General features: G+C 38.0%; 1 long non-coding RNA gene across 1 annotated transcript in view; it reads right to left on the minus strand.

The window, feature by feature from the left end:
* Positions 1–25,515, minus strand: part of LOC307096174 — a 238,014-nt gene that overhangs the window by 191,665 nt on the left and 20,834 nt on the right. Inside the window, exons 2-3 of the long non-coding RNA XR_013813245.1 lie at positions 12,840–12,898; positions 10,411–10,453 (exon numbers count right to left, since the gene is read on the minus strand). This is a non-coding gene — a long non-coding RNA (uncharacterized lncRNA). The remainder of the gene's footprint in view (positions 1–10,410; positions 10,454–12,839; positions 12,899–25,515) is intronic.

Consider the following 25,515-nt stretch of genomic DNA (forward strand, 5'->3'; position numbering starts at 1 on the left):
CTGTGCAACCATCACCACTATCTATTCTAGACCCCTTTTAATATCGCCCAACTTAAATTTTACACCTATCCTATCTAATAAAATACTAATATGCAAATTAACTGTCACTCCAACACAAAGATGGTGGCACCCATAGCCACAAGATGGCAGCTCCCAGTCCTCTCAGCCCTGCTGGAGTCCAGTCCCCAGGGGACAGCCACTGAGAGCAGGGCCTGCTTGGCCGTCGTCTTGGCGACCTGGCGGCAGCCAAGCGGGCCCCGCAGACAGCAGAGAACCATGGGAAACAGGCCTAAGCCGTCAGTAGGACATCCCCTGAGGGCTCCTGGATTGGAGAGGATGCAGGTCGGGCTGAGGGACACCTCCTCTGGCCCCCATGCACAAATTTTGTGCACTGGGCCTCTAGTTAACAATAACTCCTTATGAGCTCCTACTCTCCAGCCCTGGCAACCACCATTATAATTATACTTTTTTTAGTAAGATTTACTTTTCCCCCACCCAACCCCCTGTCTCTAGCAACTACCATTCCACTTTCTGTTACTATGAGTAATTTTTTTTTTTTTTTGGCTTTTTGGTGTGTTGTGGTTTTGTTTGTTTTTTCAGATTTCACATATAAGGGAGACCATGCAATATATGTCTTTCTGTGTCTGACATGTCACTCAGCATAATGTCCTTAAGGTCCTTCATGTTGTTGCCAATGTCAGGATTTCCTACATCTTTATGGCTGAATAATATTCTATTGTGTAAAATTTTCTTTACCCATTCATCTGTCCATGGAAACTTAGGCTGTTGCCATATCTTGGCTATTGTGAATAATGCTGTAAAGAACATAAGAGTGGGATATATCTCTTTAAGATAGAGATTTCCTTTCTTCAAATATATACCCAGAAATGATATTGCTGGATCATATGGTACTTCTATTTTTAATTTTGAGAAACCTCTAAACTGTTTCCTATAGTGGCTGCACAAGTGTTTCCTTTTCTATACATCCTTTCCAATATTTGTCATCTCTAGTCTTTTTGATAATAGAGATATGAGGTGACATCTCATTGAGTTTTTGATTTGCATTTCCCTGATGATTAGTGATGTTGGGCATCTTTACATACACCTGTTGGTCACTTGTATTTCTTCTTTTCAAAAATGTCTCTTCAAGCCCTTTGTCCATTTTTAATCTGATAATTTAGAGATTTTTTTTATTTTGTTGTTGTTGTTGTTTTGCTATTGAGTTTATTTTAATTTTTCTACTTAGCTAGTGTGCTATAGTTGGAAGAATAGAGCCAAGATCCTGAAGACCTGGTTTGTTTGTTTATCTCTGTCATAATCTTGATTATAATTAGATCCTACCTTTCTCTTCATAAAAGGGGAATAGTAACAATTGACTTTTCTACTTTGAAAGATGGTGAACATTCAGTGAACTAATATGTATAATCATTGAAAGCCCATGCATAACATGGTACCTTTTTTGGAATTGGTTAGGAGTGTGAAAAGGAAAGAATGTTCCAATTACCTATTGTGGTAGTTTTCTTGTTGTAGAGGAGCAGAAAAAAATGGTTGAAAACAACTGAACTATGTAAATGTTGGTGGTGGTAGTATGCAATAAAGAAAAATATCAGGGGTTTTTTAAGCAAGGATGACTAAGGCTCAAATCTCATCTCCTATACTTCCCTGCTTTACAACCAAATTACCCAAGCTTTGTGAACTTCAGTGCCTCCACTTGATAAATAGGGATGACAATCATTACCTTAAAGCAGTGGCTCTCAAAGGGAGGCAATTCTACCCTGCAAGGGACACTCGGGAATGCCTAAGGATATTTTGGGGTTGTCACAGCTGAAAAGATTATACTGACATCTAATGGGTAGATAACAAGGTTGCTGCTAAACATCCTACAAAACACAGGATACCTCACCCCTGTCCATTAAAACAAAACAAAGAATTATCTTGACCAAATGGTTAATAGTTCTGAGATTAAGAAGCCATGCCTTAGAAAGCTGTTGTGAGGCTCAAAAGGAATATGAACACAACTAGCAAAGTACCTGGGACATACTAAGTGCTCAAAATGCTATTAGTTCCTTTGTTAGATTCCCCCTCCTCGGAGTACAAACGTATTATCTATAGCAGTGGTCTAAATTTGGAAGTACTGAACCCCCTATCTATTGTATTAGCTGTATGTCCAGTCTTTTTCCAGAGTTCCTCTCCAATGAAAGCCCAAGAATCCTTACATGTGTTACATAAATATTTCTAGGATCTATTGTATGAGCTCCAGGTAAGATGGTTTTTCTTCTAGAGTCTACTGAGTCAGGGTGGAGTGAGGGCAGGAAAAATAAAAGGAACTTTTTTCTGTATACCCAGAACCACCACCTGCAACTCTTCCCACTGTTGGCCTATGAGCTTCAGGGAGTCCTCTGTAACTGAGTATTATATTTTTTAGACCCGTAACTATAAAGTGGTTTTGAGAAACAGAAGTTGGAAAATATGCTACATTTATTAATGAGTGGATGACATAAACATTTTCCACACTCAAATATTCCTAATGGTCTATTCTAGTTCAGCCCATCAGTCTTAGTTGGTCAGTTTCTGACAATGCAAATATAGTGGAATTTTACTACAAAATAAAATTTCAATGACTGCAAAAATAATTAGAAAATTGAATAATTCCAAGTATTGGTAGATAGGGGATTTAGGATGCTTCATTCATTATTAGCGAGAGCATAGAATGGTGCCATCTGACCTAGTGAATTAAGTATACAGATACTCTAAAACACATCAATTCCACTCTAATGTGAACACACATGATGACCTCCATTGAATTATTATTTGTGGGGTTTGGGAATTGATGGAAGATGGAGATAAAGAGGTAATCTGATTGTTCATACCTAGAAAATGGATAGATAAAAACTAGCAATTGCATACCACTGAGTACTTTGCAACAGTCAGAAGCAATAAATTATATGTCATAACTTCATGAGCGGAATGTAAACATAGTGAAGAAAGCAAAGCAAAGAACAAAACAATACAAACAAACAAAAAACCAGAATTAGATATAATAAAATACATTTATACAAATTAAAAACAGTTGCTCATAAATAAGACATAATTTGAAAATCCTACCTAATAAAACAGTAATATGCAAAGTGACCACACCTTCGCTACGCCCAAGCCACGTCCACAAGCCAAGCCATGCTCACCAGCCAATCAGAGCGGGTATGCAAATAAACCCAACCAAGATGGCGGTTAATTTGCATATATCGGCGCCATGAGCTGACCCCCTGAGACAGATTGCAGGGAGCTGGGGTTCGCTCTGGCACCAGACCAAAAGCCTCCACTGGAGGATTATGGCCTGGAGCCAGAGCGGACACCCAGCTCCCCGTGTGGCAGACACCCAGCTCCTCACTCTGTTTGGATGGTGGGCGTGGCGAGCAGACCCACTATCATCGAAAGCAGGGAGCTGGGGGTCTGCTCGTGCACCAGACCAAAAGCCTCCGCCGGGCGTAGTGAAGGTATGGTCACTTTGCATGAACGGATCCACCAGAGGCTTTTGGCCTGGTGCACGAGCTGACCCCCTGCCATCAAAAGCAGGGAGCTGGGTGTCCGCTCCGGCTCCAGGCCAAAAGCCCCTGGCAGAGGCTTTTGGCCTGGTGCACGAGCGGACCCCCTGCCATCAATTTCAGGGAGCTGGGGGTTTCATCGGCTTGGTACACCAGCGGACCCCCTGCAATTGATCACCTGGGCAGGGAGCTGGGGGTCTGCTTTTGGCCTGGTGCACGAACAGACGCCCTGCAATCAATCCCAGGGAGCTGGGTGTTTCTTCGGCCTGGTATACCAGCAGACCCTCTGCGATTGATCACCTGGGCAGGGAGATGGGGGTCTGCTTTTGGCCTGGGCAGGAGCGGACCCCCTGCGATTGATTGTAGGGAGCTGGGGGTTCGCTCCTGCCCAAGAGGCTTTCGGTCTGGGAAGGCCTGGGCAGGGGCTGAGCCAGTGATCAGAGGGAGCTGGAGAGGCCTGGGCAGGGCCCAGCCCTCCATTGGTGTGAACTATAGAGGAAACACCTTTTCTGACTGCACATTGGCTAAGCTTCCTGTATGCCACTGGTAATATTCTTAGTAACTTGGGTAATAAGAATCCAAAAAGGTAATCTAGGGTTTTTCCACCACACTTCTGGAGAAAAAAATGAAGGTCTGTTGCTGGAGGGCTAAGAAATGTCATATCCTTAGGTTTGACTCAGTGGATAATGCCTCAGCCTGCAGACAGCAGTGTCTGGGTTTGTTCTGATCAAAGGCATGTACCTAGGTTGCAGGTTCCTCCCTGGCCGGGGCCCAGATCAGGGCTCATGCAGGAGGCAACCAATCAAAGTGTTTCTCTCTGTCTTTCCCTTTCTCTTCCACATTCTCTAAAAGTCAATGGAAACATACCCTCAGGTGAGGATAAAAAATAAATAAAGAAATCCATATCCTATGAAAGACACATCTTGAAAATGCCTAAAGAAAGTTGTCATTTTTTCTTGGTGAAGGGACTGGAGTCTGTGTTGATGAAAACACCTTGGTGGCTGTGGTGACTGACAGTGGCTGCAGCAGTGGGGTGATGGGGCTGGTGCTTTCCCCTGACCAGCCCGGTTGCCTCCCACAAAGGGAGGCCAGACTGTGGCTTAGGTACGCTCCCTGTGGGGCGAGGGCCTAAGCCATCAGTAGGACATCCCCTGAGGGCTACCAGTATGTGAGAGGGGGCAGGTTGGTCTGAGGGACCCCCGACCCCCAGTGCACGAATTTTGTGCACCGGGCCCCTAGTATAAAAGATAAAATCAAATGTATTAGAATACAGTTCAGTTGTAGAAAGAAATAAGAGGTAAGTAAATGGAAAAGTGAGAAAGAATGAAAGACAAGAAGGCAAGTAAGCTGGTAGGAAGGAAGAAGAGTGTCTTATACAGACTAAAGATTACAATATAGCGAGATCTGAGGAATATAAAACTTAAATTTGCCTTTAAGGTAAAAAAAAAAGGTAAAACCTGTAGATCTTGCAAATGATGAATAAATAAAAATTTTGGGAAGGTATTGGTGGATAATTGCTTGAACCATACCCTAAAACATATAATAGAGTGAGATCAGTTGAAAATTGAGAAAAAATAAATATTGACAAGGATGGGAAAAAAATGAAAGGGGCTTCAAAAGAGAAATACTTGAATTTCAAAGAATCAGAAACTACCTATGAGAAAAATCAATAAAGCCCTGAAATTACCTTCCCCCAGTGGCCCCATGATTAAGCTGTAGATGCCAAAGGGGGATTGGGCGATTCAACTCTTGATTTACCCAGTTTTATTCTAAGATGTGGTGTAATTGAATATTTTTAAGTATAAGCAGGACTTAATTTTGAGTTTATTTTAAGGATAATAATATAATTTAAAAATTTTTGAAATCATCTACACTAATAAAAGAGAAATATGCAAATTGACCATACCTCCATGACACCTATCAGCCAATCAGGAGTGAGTAAGCAAATTAACCCAACAAAAATGGCAGGTTGATTTGCATACGCAAGTGCGGAGTGGCCGGGCGGGGCAGGACACCTGCTATAAGGGGGAGGGCGGGGGGCAGAGGGAACTACAGGAGCAGTGCTCCACCGGGAGTGAGGACTTGCAGGCTCCCAGGCGGCCGGGAGCAAAGCAAGGGGAAGGAAGGCCTATTCTTGCACGAATCTTCATGCAATGGGCCTCTAATTTAATATATAATTTTTAATTTAGATTCTAGCAAGATTCATTTTTAAAGACTTTTCCCACTTCTGATTATCCTATAATACTAATGAATACTTGTACAGCTCCCTACTTCCACTTTTCTACCCTGTCACAGGTGTCTCTGCTATCTCCACATTGGCAGGTTATTCCCTGCCACCATCTCCTGAGGACCACCAACACCATTTTCCCTTTTTTTATAATGGAAAAATGCCTTCTGCTTTTTATGTACAGGTCTTTCAAGATCTTTCTTAAGGACTCTGTCATCTCCTTCCTAGATTTTAGCCATACTAGGAGCATTCGGAGTAGGGGACAAGGTAGAGACAGAATGCGTATGTTGAGTTTAATCACTTTAATATGAATACTAACTCCTGTCTTTCATATATTTTCCTCTAGTCCTCTCCTTCCAATAGTTCTTTGATGCAACTAATATATTCAATCCATACACCCAATCCGATTTCAGTGTTCTTTACTATTTTATGCCATTTTACCATTTATTACATTTATATTCCTTTTCTACTAAAAAATAAGTACCCTAAACCCTTTTGACTCTTAACCTCCACTATACTCACCAGATAAAATCTTAGCCCTAATTAAATCTATCTTTTGTCTAATCATGCTTACTCTCAAGCAGATGTGTGAAACAGAAAAATATATAGACTAACCAATCCCACTTTAACTGTGTGATCACAAATCACAAGGGATCCTATCCTCTGTATTTCCTGGGACACTTACTATACCATTGGATAAATCACTTTCTAATTATTAAGAGTGATTTTACCTTATCCTCTTTCTCACAATAATCAATATACTCTATGATCTACACAGTAAATGAGTTGACTTCTCAACCAAATAAAAAAACATGAATCAGAAAAACCTATTTCTCCTTTTATTTCCACTACCAAATATATTAAATTATCTGCATTTATACACACATTTTCTGCCTTTCCTCTTGTTCAAACAGGTAACTTGTATGAGCTGTTCTAGTATGAGGCCAACTCCTCAACTGCATAGTAAATTACACACCCTCTTGTCTCTTTAAGAGCTTTGCCTTCCCCTCTCTCTCTCTTGTATAATTAATTTTTACTTTCTACCAGATAATTTTCATCAGCACATAGACATGCTGTCATTTTCCCCATCTCTGTAAAAGAAAAATAGACTGTCCTTGACTAGTGATTTTTCCATTTCTGTGATTGTCTTTTTATAACAAAAATCCTTAAACGTATGTCAATACTTATCTTTAACTCTATGTATTTTAGAATAACTTCCAACCATTAGTTATTAATTTGGCAAAGTTTTACTTAAAACTTTATTACTGAATTCAACTTCTAGCTATGACAGTGTAGATTGCTTAACTTTAAGACTTCTACTGTGAACAAATAGCAAATCTTAGTATATTTAAGAAAAATCCATTTGAAGAAATCAGAGAGCTACCGGGACATCCAGGATTTGACATCCAAGATTCAAGAGAAAAAGAAGTGCATTGCTTTTTCCCTTGAGGTATGTAAAAATCTCTAAGCAATACAGAGCTACAAGGGCAAGCACAAGTGTAGAGCAGGGGGTACAAGGCTAAAGAGCTGACCAGAGCTCTAGAAGTTCCACAGCGCTCAGGAGTTCAGTGAATTCCAGGAAGAATGGCTCTGATAATCACTTAAGAATTTTGTTTTGGATCTGTGAAAGGTTACAGCTTAGGAAAAAGGGATAACACAGAAATGAACCAGCCTTCACTAAGACTAAAACCAGCTTTGAATTAGTTCAACCCAAGATAGAATAGAAGTACATACACCACCTTGGTCCTAAATTTTGCCAGAAGGAAACAAAAATCCTCTCTGAAGAAAGATTAAATAATTTGGATATTTAAATTAACTGTACAATATTTCATATACAATGTATAGTAGATAAATTTACCAGACATACCAGAACAGAGGGGGAAAATGCAATATTAGCAAAGCGTGTATAATGCTGTGAAATATAAGACAATTTTAATAGTAAAGGAATAAGGGGGAAAAAAACCTTAAAAACCAATTATTAGAGGACTGGTTAAATGAACTATGATAACCCACTCAGGGGAATACTATGCAGCTATGAAAAAGAATGAAGACTATCTATACTTTTAAGAAATTATATTCAGGATATACTTCTAAGTTTAAAAAGTAAAGTGTGCACAGCATGGTTTCATTCAACACAAAAATATGAAAAATTTTTTATCTAAACAAAATGTTTACAAAAAAGTGTCAAGAATAGAAACTAGTTATCTTGCTATACCTTGATTTTTATATTTATGTTTGAAATCATGTACATATCTACATTAATAAAAGAGAAACTTGCAAATTAACCATCATTCCGCTGTGCCCACCAGCCAATCAGGAGGGAATATGCAAATTAGAAGGGGAAAGATGAAGGCCGCCCAGCTGCTCCAGGCGCAGAGTGGCCGGGCGGGGCAGGACGCCTGCTATGAGAGGGAGGGGCGGGGGTCGAAGGGATCTACAGGAACTGCACTCTGGCCACAGCGAAGACAAAGACTGAAGACGAAGACAGCAGACTCTGGCCGGAGTCTGCAGCAAAGACCAAGAAGGCAGACTCTGGCCTGGGTCCCAGGTGCCAGAGGAAAACCGGTGCTGGAAGCCAAGGGAAGGAAGGCCTATTGCACAAATCTCTTCATGCAACGGGCCTCTAGTTTTACATAATTTTAAAACACAATTAAATAAAAAGCCATGCCTAAATATTAAAAGCTATGTGAGAAAAAAATTCTATAGTGAGAAGCTGCATTAACCACACCAAGAGAAACCATTTCAAGTTATTTTTTAAGTACATGTACTCTAAGGACAAAAGGAAATGGTGGGGGGGCAGGAAGCAACCCTCAAACTGTCTTCAGTAATCCACAGCTTTTTTTATATGTAGGTATTGTTATTCCAAGACAATCTAGATTCTAGTAAGATTCATATTTAAAGACTTTTGTATTATGTAATAAAGAAAATGAAATATTACATTGGTACCATTGGTAACTGGAATCTCTTCTGTTGTTTTGGAAGAAAAGGAAAGAAATGTAAAATTTCTGAGGTTAAATAAAAGCTTTCCTATAGCTACAAATTCAGATTGAAAGACATGGTGTAAAATTCATAAAAAAAACTGCATTTCACAGTTTTGTTCACTGAAAAGGCTTATGACCTAGAACTAACCAAGTGGCAATTTATACTAGTAGCACCCAGACTATGGTCTCCAAATACCATTTCCCATTTAGAATGGGAGATTCTGCCATATCCAGTTTGGTTCAGTGGATAGAGCATCCTGCCCGCAGACTGAAGGATCCCGGGTTCAACTTCAATCAAGGACACATACCTCGGTGAAGGCTCGATCCCCGGCCCTTGTTGGTGTGTGTGCGGGAGGCAACCAGTCGATGTGCCTCTTTCACATCAATGTTTCTCTCTCTCTCCCTTCCACTCTCTCTAAAAATCAGTGGAAGAATATCCTCTGGTGAAGATGGAGAGAGAGAGAGAGAGAGAGAGAGAGAGAGAGAGAGAGAGAGAGAGAGAGAAAGAGAGAATGGGAGACACTAAAGAACTGGCTGATTCCAGGCCTGATGCAGGAAATACAGTATATGAGTAGCCTGGATAATTGGGTCATACTGGAAAGCACAGGAGATTTCAAAAATTATTGAGTACACAGGAGTGTTTCAGGATTCAACTTGAGTTATCCCCTCTAGCCAAAGTAAGCACAATTTAAGCAACAATAAAATAAAGACTGCAGTGGATTGGAACATTTCAAGTATGCTTACATTCAAAAATCTATGATGGCAGTTTAGAAAAATAAAGTCTATCAGTCACCTTTGGAGGACTCCAAATAACCAAGTCATTATTTTTTCAGTGATAAAAGGAAAGAGCCAAACATTTTCCCTGCTTCCTTTACAAACTGTTATTTAGCATAACATAATGATGAATGGAAGATTATCTGTATAGATCTTGCACTAATGGTGGCAATTAAACAGAGTTAAATTGCCTAAAGACAACTTACAGAACCCAAAGTGGCACTGCTTATAAATCCACAATTTATTATAGGAATAGAATACAATACAGCAAAATCATTAAAATGAGTATATGCCTCACAACTAAAAGCTGTCTCCAAGCAAGTCCAAATAACCAGGTGCTTCTTGACCTACAAAGTAGTCTTGCAAAAAAGTCAAGCCTGAATCTCATCTCTCCTGTTTCAATCTAACCACCGGCTGTCATGAAATACAGAAGACAAAGGAATATTTAAAATGACGCTATGTGAATACAATAAGCCAAACACATCTTATAGAAAACTCTGTGAAAAATTCATTTTTTTCTATATAAAATCTGAAAGGTAAATAATGGGGGTTGTGGAGTACATAGGTTTAAGAGCGTATCAACCAATTGCAACATGTGGATATTGTTTTGATTCTGATTCAAACACATTAACTCTTAAAATTGTATACAGGAACTGGGGAAATTCAAACACTAAATGGATATTTAATTACTTTAAGGAATTAGGGTTCTTAAATAATTTTGGGTGTGATAATAATATAGCTGTTATATTTCTTGAATTATATTTCAGAGGTACTACCTTAGAGTGTGAAAATCAGTGATATAATGCACATTTCCTGGCATACATCAGCACCCAATAGATAATAATTATTGGCACTGTTTTATATTAAAGTCAAATAATCTACTCACCATCAGGAGTTCTTTCTACTGTAGCAGGCTTTCTTCAATTGTGCTGTTTAAGTAAAAATAAAATGAAGTTAGGTTTTTAAAAAATATGCTATAGAACTTCATCTAGAAAGAAGTAATAACAGTCCTGCTTCCTCCTAATTTCCATATAACTCACTCAATCATAGTTAAATTGTTCAAAAATAATACAAGAAATCCTTTTTTCTTTCTGTATTCAGATAGAAAATTATGTAGAATCTTAAACTTGTGGTGACAATGACATGATATTTTAAGGGATAGTGATCATTTTATATAATTTGAAAGGTTACACTTAATAATTTTTATTGGTTAAATTTTTTTAATGGAGAGAAAATATCTTTGCCTGAAGCAGGACATTTAGCATGGACTGACTTACCATTATTCTTACAAAAACCTATAGAACCAGTTCTTCCATGGTGCAAAATTAATCATTTTATATGAAGAAAGTATTTCTTTTAAAGAAATGATATTCATATATCGCTTTTATTTGGGGAAACATGGTAGGCACACTATTGTGATGTTTATACATAGTGTGTAAACAAAAGACATAGATTTAGTGCAATAAAACAATTCAAAATACATTCTTCACTTCTGGGTTAGATTTAAACACTTGGCTTTCCTTGTGGCAAATGAATGGAGAAAGATGTTTAATGAAATTCTGGTATTCATAATTTGCTTTTAGAAAGACCACTAGCAAGGGTTCTAATCAGATTTCAAAATCTCATTTGGATACGATGTAAAAAGGATCCTCATCTGATGTCCAGGTGAATTTTTATCTGTTGAAAACATAAAAAGAGGTTTTGCTAATAATCCAGCTACTAGGCACTGGGCTTTAAAATATCATCCCAGAGCTCAACTGTCTGGTGTACGCCACATGCATAATCCCTGAGACTGGGAATATGACAGATTTTGGTCCTGTAATCAAGTTGCGTTACAGGGCATAGTTGACTGTAAGAAGGGAGATTATCCACATGGCCATGATCTAATCGCGTGAGTCCCTTAAACCTGGGTCTAGATGTCAGAGTCAGAGAAATTCAGAGATTTGAATAATGAGGGCAGGTTCTCCACTGCTGGCTTTGAGGATGGGGGCAGCTGCACTGCATGAACAAGCAGCCTCTAGGAACTCAGAGTGGCCAATAGCAGCCAAGAGTGACCCTTAGCCTATAGCCATCAAAGCACTACATTTTCCCCAGGTTTATTGAGATGTACGTGACAAATAAAATTGTAATATATATTTATTTTTATTTTAAAATATATTTTTATTGATTTCAGAGAGGAAGGGAGATGGGGAGAGAGAGAGAAACATCAATGATGAGAGAGAATCATCGATAGGCTTCCTCCTTCTCACCCCACACTGGGATCGAGTCTGCAACCCATGTATATGCCCTGACTGGAAGTCAAACTGAGACCTCCTGGTTCATAGGTTGACACTCAATCACTGAGCCACGTGGGTGGGCTAAAATTGCAATATATTTAAACATACAATGTGATGATTATATATATATATATATATATATATATATATATATATATATATATATATAGTGAAATTATTACCACAATCAAGTTAATCAGTTCACAATGAAGATAAAGGTGCACTAAATTATTTAACTAGAAAAGGCATTACATCTTAAAAAAATAAATTACCTTTAATGTAGCATATTCTAAAACATATTTATTTTCCAAAATAATAATCGTATTCTTCTATTTGTAAAACTGAGGATGAGTATTTGGCAAAGCAACAATTACATCCATTGGGATGTTATTATCTTTGAAGAGTGGTGATTTCAGAGTCTTTGAGGGAGGTCAGTGCATAGCTACCAATTGCATTCTGTAACAATTTTGACAAATTGCTTCCTAGGAATCCCCAAGTTGGGGCTGTCTTCCTGTAGGTTTAATTTTCCTTGGAGACATTTGCAGTTACTAGTTAGGATCAAAGGGTGAGCTGCTTTGGTGTGTTGTGTGCTGGGGAGGCTTATGGCAGGTTCAATGCCTCTCATGAGGGTCCAGAGTTATTTCTAGGAATAGGCTATGACTTGCTATTAGCTGCATTTTCCAAATGCCAAGTGGATAGGACACGACTCTGGTGGATTAAGTCCCTGGGGCTCTGTCTTTTAAGAAGTTTCAGTGCAAAGGTAAAGTTTCGCTTAAGAAGTGCATCATCAAGAAATACTTCCGATGGTGAAATACTCTTTAAAAATCTTTCAAGACAATTCAGGCGGCTAAGGATTGTTTCTGCAACTGTGTGGAATACATAGAAGTGTTTTGTGAAAACATGAATTCATTTTTCTAAGCAGTTTATTGCTAAGTATTGGTCATACAGGGACATGATATTAGTTTTCCTCAAAGGATAATAAAAGTTACTTCAGTTAGTAAAGATTTCTTTGTGTGTGAAGAGTACAGACAGATCTTACCTTCTTCCAGTTATCCCTTGAGTCTGAGTTCTTGTGACTTCATATTTTTCATGTTATTCCTGGTTTAAATAAGAAAAATATGTTTAGGTTGTATGCATAACCCAAAATACCCCTTCCTGTCTCTCTCCTGGCCCTGCCTTCACCCCTATTTCTACCTCTCTCCTTCCATTCCTCCACCATCTTGTCCTTTCCTTTCTATCTATAAAACTAGATTTATATGGCCAAGTGGGTAAGTGGGTGCCATTATACTGTGAGACACCAATTAAATCTTTATTTAATATTTTCCTAATTGTTCGACTGTAAACAATTGTTGCATCATAAGATGGGTATGCTTTTGTTGTGGGTTGTTTTTTTTTGCCTTTTATGAAACTTGTCTGCATATTCCTTTTGTGCCTTGGGTTTGAATCCATGTTGTGAAATGTGTTCATTAAACATATTCAGTGCCCAGCACCTCACCATGGACACTGTTTGCTTATTAAGACACTAGAGGCCCATTGCACGATATTTGTGCAAGAATAGGACTTCCTTCCCCTGACTTTATTCCCATCTGCCCGGGAGCCAGCAAGTTTCCACTCCCCGGCCGCCCAGAAGCCAGCAAGTCCCCACTCCTGGCCCTCCTGGGAGCCAGCAAGTCCTCGCTTCTGTCTGGAGCAGGAGAGCCTGCATATGCAAATTGACCCCCACCTTTGTTGGGTTAATTTGCATAATCACTCTGAGTGGCTGTGAGCATAGCAGAGTGATAGTTAATTTTCATGTTTCTCTTTTATTAGGTAAGACTAGAGGCTCGGTGCACGACATTCCTGCACTGGGGGTGGCGGGGAGCCCTCAGCCTGGCCTGCGCCCTCTCGCAGTCCAGGACTCCTAGGGGGAAGTCCGCCTGCTGCAGAAGCGGGAGAGGCTCCTGCCACTGTTGCTGTGCTAGCCAGCAGTGAGCCTAGCTCAGGGCTTCTGGCTGAGTGGCACACCCACTGTAGGAGTGCACTAACTAGGGAGTAGCTCCTGCATTGAGCATCTGCCCCCTGGTGGTCAGTGCACATCATGGCAACCAGTCATTCCCTTGTTCAGTCAATTTGCATATTAGCCTTTTATTTTATAGGATGTTTTTATATGATGATAACACTAACTAGTGACCTGAGAAGAGAATAAGGAAAATACTATTTGACCTTTAAACCCACCTCTAAAGTCTCTTAGCAGTAGAGATCTTAGCAAATGAACCCCGAATTTGTTTCCTAATCGATAACTTTTCTTCCTTAGAGGCATTCTTGTGAAATTAATAACGTGTGAATAACTTTGAGATCCACAGATAAAAAGCCCTCTTTAAATGCTAAGGATTGGTTTAATTATACCATAGGGGACGTTTGGTTTATATTGTAAAGCATGCATATTTATAGCTCTTTTATTTTAATGCTGGTTATTTTAGCTGAAGAAGCTATTTTTACTACTGAGGATGCCTGGTATTTTCTTGTTAATGATTAAAGATATAAATAGTATGCTATAGCAGTTAAACCCAAAGGTCAAACATGCTTCTCACATAAAAGGGATGTATATATTATCAATCCCTTTTAATCACACAGTGTAGGTCATTGGTGTTTTACCGTCTGCTTAACCCATGAGCAAAGAATCCTTTTAGTAGGGAACTAACATGGGCCTATCTACACTAATAAAAGAGTAAGATGCAAATTGATCGTACCTTCATGACGCCCACCAGCCAATCAGGAGTGAGTATGCAAAGTAACCCAACAAAGATGGCAGATTAATTTGCATACGCAGGCACCAAGCGGCCAGGGGTAAGGCAGGACACTCACGTCGTCGCCACTGCCCCAGCCGTTCCAGGCCTCTGGGCAGCATGGGAAGGCGGAAAGATGGCTCCGGGCCTGAGCGAAGGCTGTGCCGGCAGCCAGGAGAACGAAGGCCCATTCTTGCACGAATCTTCATGCATCAGGCCTCTAGTTTGTCTATAATACCTTGCTGTGTAGCCTTGCATGGTCATTAAAGTGGTGTTGGCCCTAGCCGGTTTGGCTCAGTGGATAGAGTGTCAGCCTGCAGACTGAAGGGTCCCAGGTTCGATTCTAGTCAAGGGTACATGCCTGGGTTGTGGGCTCAATCCTCAGTAGGGGGCATGCAGAAGGCAGCCAATGATTCTCTTTCATCACTGATGTTTCTATCTTACTCTCCCTCTCCCTTCCTCTCTGAAATCAAGAAAAATAATTTTTTTTCCAAAAAGAAGAAGTGGTATTGAATGAATAGTGGTTTTTCCTGGTTCCTTTAACTCCACTTTATAGTCTTAGTGAAAAAATATGGTTTTAATCACCTGTTTTTTCACCTGATCCACATGTAAGAAGATACCCATTACATGGAAGCTGATACACAATGGGCATATAAAACTCACCTTTCTATTCCTACAGGACCTCACTCTAACAGGGCAATCAGAAAATAAATGGACCATTTCAGTAGGACTAGTTCTATAATAGTGGCTTGAACACAATGCTATAAGGTCTCATAGAAGGGTAAACCTTTTTTCGTTGGTGTCTTAGAAAATTTCAGATGGGGAAAGATTTTTGACCTAAAATTTGAAAAATAATTTACTTAGGTGTTTAAGGAAAGCAGGCATCACATAGCAAAATGTCAGAAAAATAATTGTCCAGGATTGTGCTGAAACAAAGGAAGATCATCTACTTAATTGGGTTTGAGGGATTGCACACTATTATACCCGACGTGAATCTGAGGACACACACGTGTGTGCTATACTGTAACAGTAATGGGTATTTGCACACCATGAATATTTTCTCTCCTTCCCCCTAATTGACAGCAAATCTTTCCATCCAAAATGGAGACTCAAGTGCCCTCCTTTCCCAGTCCCAGCCACCTGCTTAGTGTGTCCGTGTCTCCGGGGGTGGGGGGAAGGGGAGGGTCTCTGAGAAAGATTGCTCTCCTTGATTAAAAGAGGAGAGACAGCCCTAACCAGTTTGGCTCAGTGGATAGAGCATCGGCCTGCAGACTGAAAGGTCCCAGGTTCGATTCCTGTCAAGGGCACGTACCTTGGTTGCGGGCACATCCCCAGTAGGGGGTGTACAGGAGGCAGCTGATGTTTCTCTCTCATCGATGTTTCTAACTCTCTCTCCCTCTCTGTAAAAAATTAATAAAATATATTTTTAAAAAATAAATTACTAAAGCTTACCAAGCCCTTTAAAAAAAATAAAAGAGTCAGAGACAGGTGTGAAAACAAAAGAAAACCTTTATGTACTTGACACTGATTGTAGGCTTGATACCTGTATGGCCTGAACAGCACCATGAGATAACAATCGTGAGGATGAAAAGTCAGTTCTCTAAGTGTAGAGGAAAATCATTTTTAACAAGAGCCTGAGTACTTAATGACACTACTAAGTGTCTAAACTTATCCTGGTGCTCCTTCCTGCCAGAATTTTTTGGTAAGATAACTAATGTACTTGATGTGAAAACTGTACTAATGGGTAGATATAGTGTTGACATATACTTCTCTATAACAATTTACTAGATAATTTTATGATGTTAATAACAAATAGTTTGATATACTTTAGAGTACATACTTCAACATATGGTATTCATAAATGTTAACAAATAGCTAATATTTTAAAAATATCTTATTAGTAAATGTTTTTCTAGATTCTAAAGAAGTAACACATGGTTATTGTTATTCTTCATAAATTTGATTGTTTGATATACTAAAGGTGGCAACCAGAATGGGTTTGATTGCTAAGGAAGACTCATAGGACAAAAATGGCATGGCTTATGGATCTACAGTTTATTGAAAAAAAAAAAAAAAGGAGATGATATAGAAATAGAATTAAAGCCAGGCTATGCATCACAGCCAAAGACTGCCTCACAGTAAGGGTCTAAAGAAGCCAGGTTCAAGCATCCATTATCCTCCCTCTGTAATGGCCATAGCAAGACACAATTTCTCTCAGGAATCATTGAGCTACATATGTACAAAGGACAGCTTGAAATCAGAAAGCCCAGGGTGGAGTTTGAGCTTAGGTTTTTTATAAAATTCTGTTCACATAGGCATGTTCTTTTTTAAAAATATTTTTATTGATTTCAGAGAGGAAGGGAGAGGGAGAGAGACATAGAAACACCAATAGTGAGTTAGAATCCTTGATTGGCTGCCTCCTGCACGCCCACACTGGGGATCGAGCCCATAATACGGGGATCAAGCTATGACCTCCTGGTTCATAGGTCGACACTCAACCACTGAGCCACCATGGCCAGGCCGTAGGCATATTCTTGCTATGTAACCAGCTCCCATGTTGGAGCCCTGTGGGAGTGCTCTGGGGGATGGGTGGGTTTCCCCTAAATCAGGTGTATGTTAACCATCAATCTCTGTGTAACCAGTAAATGACGCTGATAAACTGGCCCCAATTTCTCCCATGGTTCTGAAACAACACTATTACTATGTTTCATGCTTTGATCATTGGTCAGTGTGGGGTAGGTACCTGTTTTACTTCAGCAAAACAACACAGGCCACTTTCAGGTCTGCTACAATTAACCCTTACAACAGAGGAGTCATGACAGACTGCACAATTCATAATTTTACTTCAAGCACATTCTTTGTGCTGCAGTATACATATCTGTAAGCAAGAGTAGGTTACCTTAAGAAAAGTTATCGTAAAAATTTTCTGAAAACCAAAAGTAATTTTTGAAAGAAAAAAACATTTTAGATAGGAAAAATGATAGGAATGTAAAATACTATTTTTTTTTACTATCCTCAAATATTTTGGTCTCAGGACCTCTTTATAACCTTAAGTGTTATTGAAGACCTTCCAAGAGATTTTGTGTATTGGCAGTATATTTATTAATATTAACCCTATTAGAAATTAAAACAGGAATTTAAAAATACGTTTAAAAGAAGTGTATTTAAAAAACATAATAAAACATTTACTGAGAAGAGTAGCATTGTTTTAAATTTTTGCAATTCTTTTTTTTTAATGATTTTTTACAGAGAGAAAGAGAGAGGGATAGAGAGTTAGAAACATCAATGAGAGAGAAACATCCATCAGCTGCCTCCTGCACACCCCCTCCTGGGGATGTGCCCGCAACCAAGGTACATGCCCTTGACAGGAATCGAACCTGGGACCTTTCAGTCCGCAGGCCGACGCTCTATCCACTGAGCTAAACCGGTTTCGGCAATTTTTGCAATTCTTTAAAATGTCTAGCTTATTAGAAGACAAGTGGGTGCTTATACATTCTTCCACATTCAATCTGTTAAAACAGATTGCTTCAGGAGAAGTACACATGGGGGGCAAAAGTAGGTTTACAGTTGTTCATATGGAAAATAACACAATAATTAATAATACAAGAATAAACTCTGTTTCCTATTATTCTCTTCCCCACTTCACATATAATGAATCTAAGGTTCAGCAAATTATCTCAAATCACACAGTTAAGTAGAAGAGTAATAAACCAAATCCGGACACTTTTCTTCCAGAATCTACCCTCTTAACAACTGAACATGTTGCTTCCCAATTTCTTTCCATACATTTTTCATTAAGTTAATAATATTAGGAAGGATCAAAGATATCATTTTTCTTACCTTCCACACTTAAAAAGTCGACATTAATATTGAGTTTCTGCACAAAAAGGAAGTAGTTTCCTGTGAGTTTTATATTTGTTTTATCCTACCCTATTAGTGTGATGAAAGTAGCAAAGATATGAGGATCTGCTTCTGTGACTGCAGTAGCTTAATTAAAGGCAAAGGCATTTAAATTCTCTTTTCCCCTTTCTAGCAAATTGGGGTAAATTGGCCACTTAACTTCTCAGGTATTGACATTAATGAGTGACTGGCTGTAATAGGATTTGAAAGTTTAGAGGAAAGGCAATATGCAAGGATGAATCATAAATTGCTATGGTTAGGAATTTTCATTCTCAGGCAGATTAAAAACCCTTTAGCAAAATGAACAATCACTGACAAACAGAGCATAGAACAGGAAAATGGTATATCCGGACACAAGCGGGAAAGTATAGGCTTAGAAATGGAAGCTGTCACTGTCTTGTGAAGCACATAATTGCATTTGGGAAGATTTTAAAGGTTAAGGAAAAGTTTCTTTCTCTTCTACTTCTGCCTTTGGGGGGAAAGTTTAGATTACTGACATGACGGTTATAAAATCTATCATGGTGTTTGATGGGGCCATTAATTCAATATTGTTCATATTTGCATTAATAGTGAAAATTCTAATTATATTTCTACATAGTTTTATAGATTTGCTATGACAGGAGTAGATTTGGATAAGAGTTATTCATGCCATTTGTCTGTTTCTCTCTGATTATGATTATATGTTTTAGGTTTTCTAGGCCTGCTTAGTCACTTGAATACCTTGATTATAACCAGGTATCTGATTATTACTTGGCAGTAGTCATAAAACACACATGAATCCCTGTCTAGAATCCTTTGAACACTTTTTAGATTGCCCTTTTAATTAACTTTGTTCTCTGTGTCTCCCTACTGTCTTTGAAATTGAAAGATAAAATTTATCAGCTTAAATGCATTTTGAAAAACATAAAAATAAAAGCTTAGCTGTCTAGAGTTTACAATTCACCAATAGGGTTGTGGCAGGCAGGATAATGCACCCCCGAAGAATCCCATATCCTAATCTCTAGAACCTGTGAATACATTTGGTTACATGGCAAAGGAGAATTAAGGTTAGAGATGAAATTAAGGTCACTTAATCGGCTGACCTTGACATGGGAAGTTTATCCCAGTGGGCTCAACGTAATCACAATGGTCCTTATAAGGGGAAAGGGAGGCAGGAGAAGAGAATCAAGAGAAGGAGATGTGACCAAATAAGAAGTTAGAATGATATGATTATTGGCTTTGAAGGTGGAAGAGTGCCATGAACCAAGGAATGCAAGCAGCCTCTAGAACAAGCATGTCAAACTCACGGCCTCCAGGCCCCATTTTTGTGGCCCAGCCAATATAACAATATGTAAGAAATGTTTTAATAACAATTTCCTAACTTAATTTTTACATAATCCTGTTACACATAATTAATAACAAACTACAACGTTTGCTAATGACTGATGACTATAATCATGTTGCATTCACTTCCTTTACGTGCCTTACGCACAGGCGCACCACTTCTCTCCACTAATACCAGCAGCATGAGTTCGGGGGAGGGGGGTAACGGGAGGATAAGGACACATATGTAATACCTTAATCAATAAAGAATTTTTTAAAAAATACCAGCAGTGAATATTTTAGCAGCTGATTGCCATGCCATTAATCTTGTACTGACTCGTTTGGTGTGCACAACAGAAAATATTTCGCTTTCAGAGAACAAGAAAAATAGGTTTATTTGTGTTCCACTTATTAATTTGTGCAGTTATTCAGTGTCTGGTAAGTTAATGATCAAGAAAAAATATTGTTATTAAAATGTTCTATTATTTTATGTCAATGATGACTCATTTATTTCATCCCTTTGTATTCAGCATGTCTCTATCAAAATAAACCTATGTTTCTATGAAAATTGAAGCTTTTGTTTTTTTGCGGCCCACATAGACTTAAACTTGTTTATTTGGCTTGTGTTAGCCTATGAGTTTGACATGCTTTTTCTAGAAGCTGGAAAAATCATGAAAATAGATTGTCCTCTAGAGTTTTCAGAAAAGAATTTAATCCTACCTACATCATGATTTTAGCCCAATAAGGTCCATTTTAGAATTCTGACATTCAAAACTGTAAGGTAATAACTTTGTGCTGTTTTCATCCACTAAATTTGTGATAATTTATTACAGTAGCAATAATAGCAAAAAATATAGCCATTGCAATTTTTTCACAGGATTATAGGATTATGGAAAATTATAGTTTTCAATTTGGGCATTTTCTCAATCGCTCCAAAGAATAATCAATGGCTTGATGAGAATAAGGAGGCATAATTTTTTTTAAAGTTTATTCTTATTTACTTATTTTTAATTTTGGTAAAATATACAAAAAATTTACCATGTTTAAGTATGTAGTTCAATGGCATTAAGTGCAACCATCACAACTATCCATCACCATGACTTTTTTCATCTTACAAAACTGAAACCCTGTATTTTTAAAATAACATTCCGTTCCTCCCTTCCCCCTCCACCAAATCCTGGAAACAACCATTTTACTTTCTGTCTTTATTAATTTAACTACTATGGATACCTTATATAAGTGGAATTATATATTATTTGTCTTTTTGTAACTGTCTTATTTCACCTAGCATGATGTCCTCAAGGTTCACCCATGGTATAGCCTGTGTCAGAATTCCATTCCTTTTTAAGGCAGAAAAATATTCATTTTTGTGTATATACTACATTTTGTCTATCCTATCATCTGTTGATGAACACTTGGGTTGCTTCCACTTTCTGGCTATTCTGAATAATGTTGCCATTGATATGGGTGTATAAATATCTGTTCAAGTCCTACTTTCCATTTTGAGGGTATATACTCATAAGTGAAAATGGTGGATAATATGGTAATTCTATTTTTAATTGTTTGGGGAACCAACACACTGATTTCCATAGTAATGTCACCATTTTACATTCCCACCAGCAGTGCACAAGTGTTCCAGTTTCTCCAAGCCCTCCCCAACACTTTTTATTTCCTGTTGTTAGGATAATAGCCAATCTAATGGGTGTAAAGTGGTATCTCATTTTGGTTTTGATTTGCATTTCCATCATGATTAAGAATTTTAAGCATATTTCCATGTTCTTTTTATTAATTTAAATACTTCTTTGGATCAATTTCTATTCAATTCCTTTTCTCATTTTTATCAGGTTGCTGGGCATTTGCAGTTGAGTTGTTGGAGTTCTTTATATAGTCTGGATATTCACTGCTTTTTTTGCTTTTCTTTTTTTTAATTTCTTTATTGTTGGAACTATTACAGAATGTCCTCTTTTTCATCCCCAATGACCCCCCTCTACCTGCTCCCATTTGCAAATATTTTATCTCATTTCTTGGATTGCCTGTTCACCCTATAGATAATGTCCTTGATACACAAAAGTGGGAAGGGAGCATAAGGGAACTCTTTCTACTTTTCATTTAATTTTTTCTGTAAACAAAAGCTATATCAAAACAATAAGGTATTGGCATAAAAACAGACACATAGAAAAGAGAGCTGAGAAATAAATCCATGCAAATAAATCCACAGTCTCTTCAATAAATGGTGATGGGAAAACTGCACAGCCACGTTCAAAGGAGTAAAACTGGACCAGTATCTTACACTTGACACAAAAACTAATGCAAAGTGGATTAAAGACATGAATGTAAAAACCGAAGCCATAAAATTCTGAGAAGAAAACACAGGTAGTAAACTCCTTGTCATTGGTCTTCGTGATGATTTTTTTACACCAAAGCAAAGGGAATGAAAGCAAAAATAACCAAGTGGAACTACATTAAATTAAAATGCTACTGCACAACAAAGGAAACCATCAACAAAATGAAAAAGGCAAACTACTAGCAAATGGGAGAAAATATTTGCAAATGATATATCTGATATAATTCTACATATATAAAATAACCAGAAATAAAAAATTAATTTAGAGTTAATTTTGAACTTCTATATCTTTAGCAAAACCTTTATAATCATAAATGTCCTTTCTGCTCCCTACATACATATAATTCTGGTAGCTAAAAATACATTTAAAATTCTAGGAAAGTCAATATACTCTTATACAAAGGTTAATAAAATGAAACTCAATAAAACTTACTTTCTTACAGGAACTAATTTTTCTTAATGTTAAGACTATATTGCAAGGCACTTTTTGAAACTTGGAACATATGTACCTTTCTCCTTCTATCTCTCCTTTCTTTCCTTACTCACTCCTTCTTCTCTCCTTTTCTTTTTTCCTTCTCTCTTTCCTACCTTTCTTCCAAGCTTGAACTAAAATAGTGAACATCCTTTTTTTCAAAATTCAGGCTCTAAGTATCCTCAATTTGCAGGTGAGACCTTTTTTTCCCTAACAATCCACATTATGCAGTATGCAATACCATATAATAAAAGGGTAATATGCAAATAAACCGAGCGGCAGAACAACCAAACAACCAATCAAAGCATAAGATGCTAATGATATGTTAAGGCTGCTCAACCGTTTTTTATGATGTGTACTGACCACCAGGGGGCAGACAGTCAACTGGTCAACCAGTTGCTATGATGTGCACTGACCACCAGTGGGCAGACAGTCAACCAGTAAGTTAGCTTGCTGCTGGGGTCCAGCTGATCGGGACTGAGTGAGATGGGCCGGAAATGCCCTGGAGCCCTCCCACGGTCCCTCTCCTGGCCCAATCGTGCACCAGTGGGGTCCCCCAGCCTGGCCTGCATCCTCTCACAATCTGGGACCCCTCGGGGGATGTCAGAGAGCCAATTTCAGCCTAATCCCACAGGCCATTCCTCTTGGGAGGGCGCAAGATGCAGGGCTCATGGCTGGCGAGCGCTGCTGTGGCAGCACAAGCCTCTCCCGATCTGGACTCATTGGGTGGGAGTCAGGGGCAGGCACAGTGGGGCTGGGATGAGCAGGAGCGGCAGGTAGAAGCTGCAAGCAGCATTGGACTGCGGGTTTCAGCCTTATCCCTGCAGGCCCCCCAGAGGGACCCCACCCGTGCACGAATTCATGCACCAGGCCTCTAGTATCCTAATATTGTTTTCTAGTTGCATTTTAAACTGGAGATGGTAGTAAAATAAACAAAACATCTAAACTATATTAAGTGACTATTATCTACATGGAATGTTAATAAACTAAACTAGAAACCTAAGAGAAAAACACTATGTCCACATAAAAAGAAAACTGATAGCAACAACTGAACAAACGTGATAATCAAACAAAAACTCATAAACACAGACAACAGTATGGTGGATGCCACAGGGAAAGGGAGGTGTGGGGAGAAAAGCATAAAAGGGGTCAAATATATGTTAACAAAAGAAGACTTGAATTTGGGTGGTAAACACACAATGCAATACACAGATGATGCATTATAGAATTGTACACTTTAAACCTATATAATTTTATTAACCAATGTCACCCCAATAAATTTAATTTAAAAAAGGGAACTCTAAGAAAATAAAAAAGAATAAAAAGACCAAGTGAGGATTTCTTTATAATGTTGGCTCAGAACATTGGTGATAACATTTTATGACGCATAGAAGTTACCACATTGCATTTTATCTATAAATAATTGGGTAATAGATCAGCATTAATCCTTTAATTAATGACTTAGCAATACAGGAAAATTCCTCTACTAAAATATTATGTGGAGATAGCGGGATAATCCTAACTACAAGACAGTTGCTGGTAGGATACTTGCATACTATATATTTTGACTTTCTAATTAAAGGCCTGAATTTGTAGTAGAGGCAAATCATACATTCCAAGAGTATGCACACAATAGAAATGTAAAATGATGAAGCAGCTTCTTATTAAATTGTTAGCCAGAAATTGATGTAGTGGCTTTCATTTGCTTGTATTCAGTATTAATATCTTGACTTTTTTGTGATTGATTTGTTTTAAGGTTAACTATTCCATACACAGCAGGTATTCAATAAATAATGTTGACTGACAGATGGTTAAATGTTACAGTATGCTTCATCCTTATGAGTAAAATGACACCTGGTGATTGATTATGGTCAAACATTCTTTAAAATATATTTTGTGCATGTTTCAAAATAATTATTTGCTAAGTTTAATTCTGAATTTAAAATGGCTTATCATGATCATTAATTAGTCTGATTTCATTTTTATTATGGGAATGCCAAATTTAAACTGGTTAAAACGTTTTAGTGCCACACTATTTGCTGCTTAAAATTCTAACTTTAAAGCTTGTAAAAAATACACAGGTAGTTCTTCTTCTGCTATTGCTGTAGTAAATTCCAGAAAAGTAACTCTAAAAGTTGCTGCTTAATTATTGATGAGAAAATCAGTAAATTCTCTCTTCATTTCCTTTAACTCGCAAAACTGAGATAAACTATTTGAAGTCTGATTTTCTCACAAGGTAAGTTAGTGTTTGATAACTCTAAGCATGATTTTTCCCAACATACCAATAACCCTTTCAGGACCCTACTCTTTAAAACACTAGGAACCTATTAACTTCATGTTGCGAAGATAATTCTTGTGCACATAAATGTCCTCATTTAAATGTCTCACTTCATTTCTCTCAGGAATGTAAAATTCAGAGAAATTAGGTTCTTTGGAAATAATTTCATTGCAGAAGCCCAGGTATGGTTATACAAATGAATAAATATACTGGACAAAATGGTTAAAATAGGTGACATGAACCATTCTATAATACATCTTAATTTTATAACATTTAATGGCATCTTTTATTCAGACATTTTCACAACTTACGACTAGGTGCTTGGAGATAAAACCTACATTGAGATAATATTTTACTTTATTCCACTGATTTCACAATATGTTATTTGAATAAAAACATCTCCAAACTAAATGGTTAGGTCAGATCAGCTCCCAAACTGATATTAGAATAATATTAAAACAAAACATAGAAAATTAGGTAAAATAATAAAAAAGCTACACTTGTGATGTGAAAAACAGTCAAGCTTATATGGTAGTGGTTTGAACATCATTGAGTGAATATTTGTTAAGATAATATATGACAGATTCTCAGACATTCCTTCCCTCTCCCCAAAAAACTAGAGATACGTTTTGTTGCAAAGGTAGTTAACTCAAA

Source organism: Cnephaeus nilssonii (assembly GCF_951640355.1).
Source record: "Cnephaeus nilssonii genome assembly, chromosome: X".
NCBI lineage: Eukaryota > Metazoa > Chordata > Mammalia > Chiroptera > Vespertilionidae > Cnephaeus > Cnephaeus nilssonii.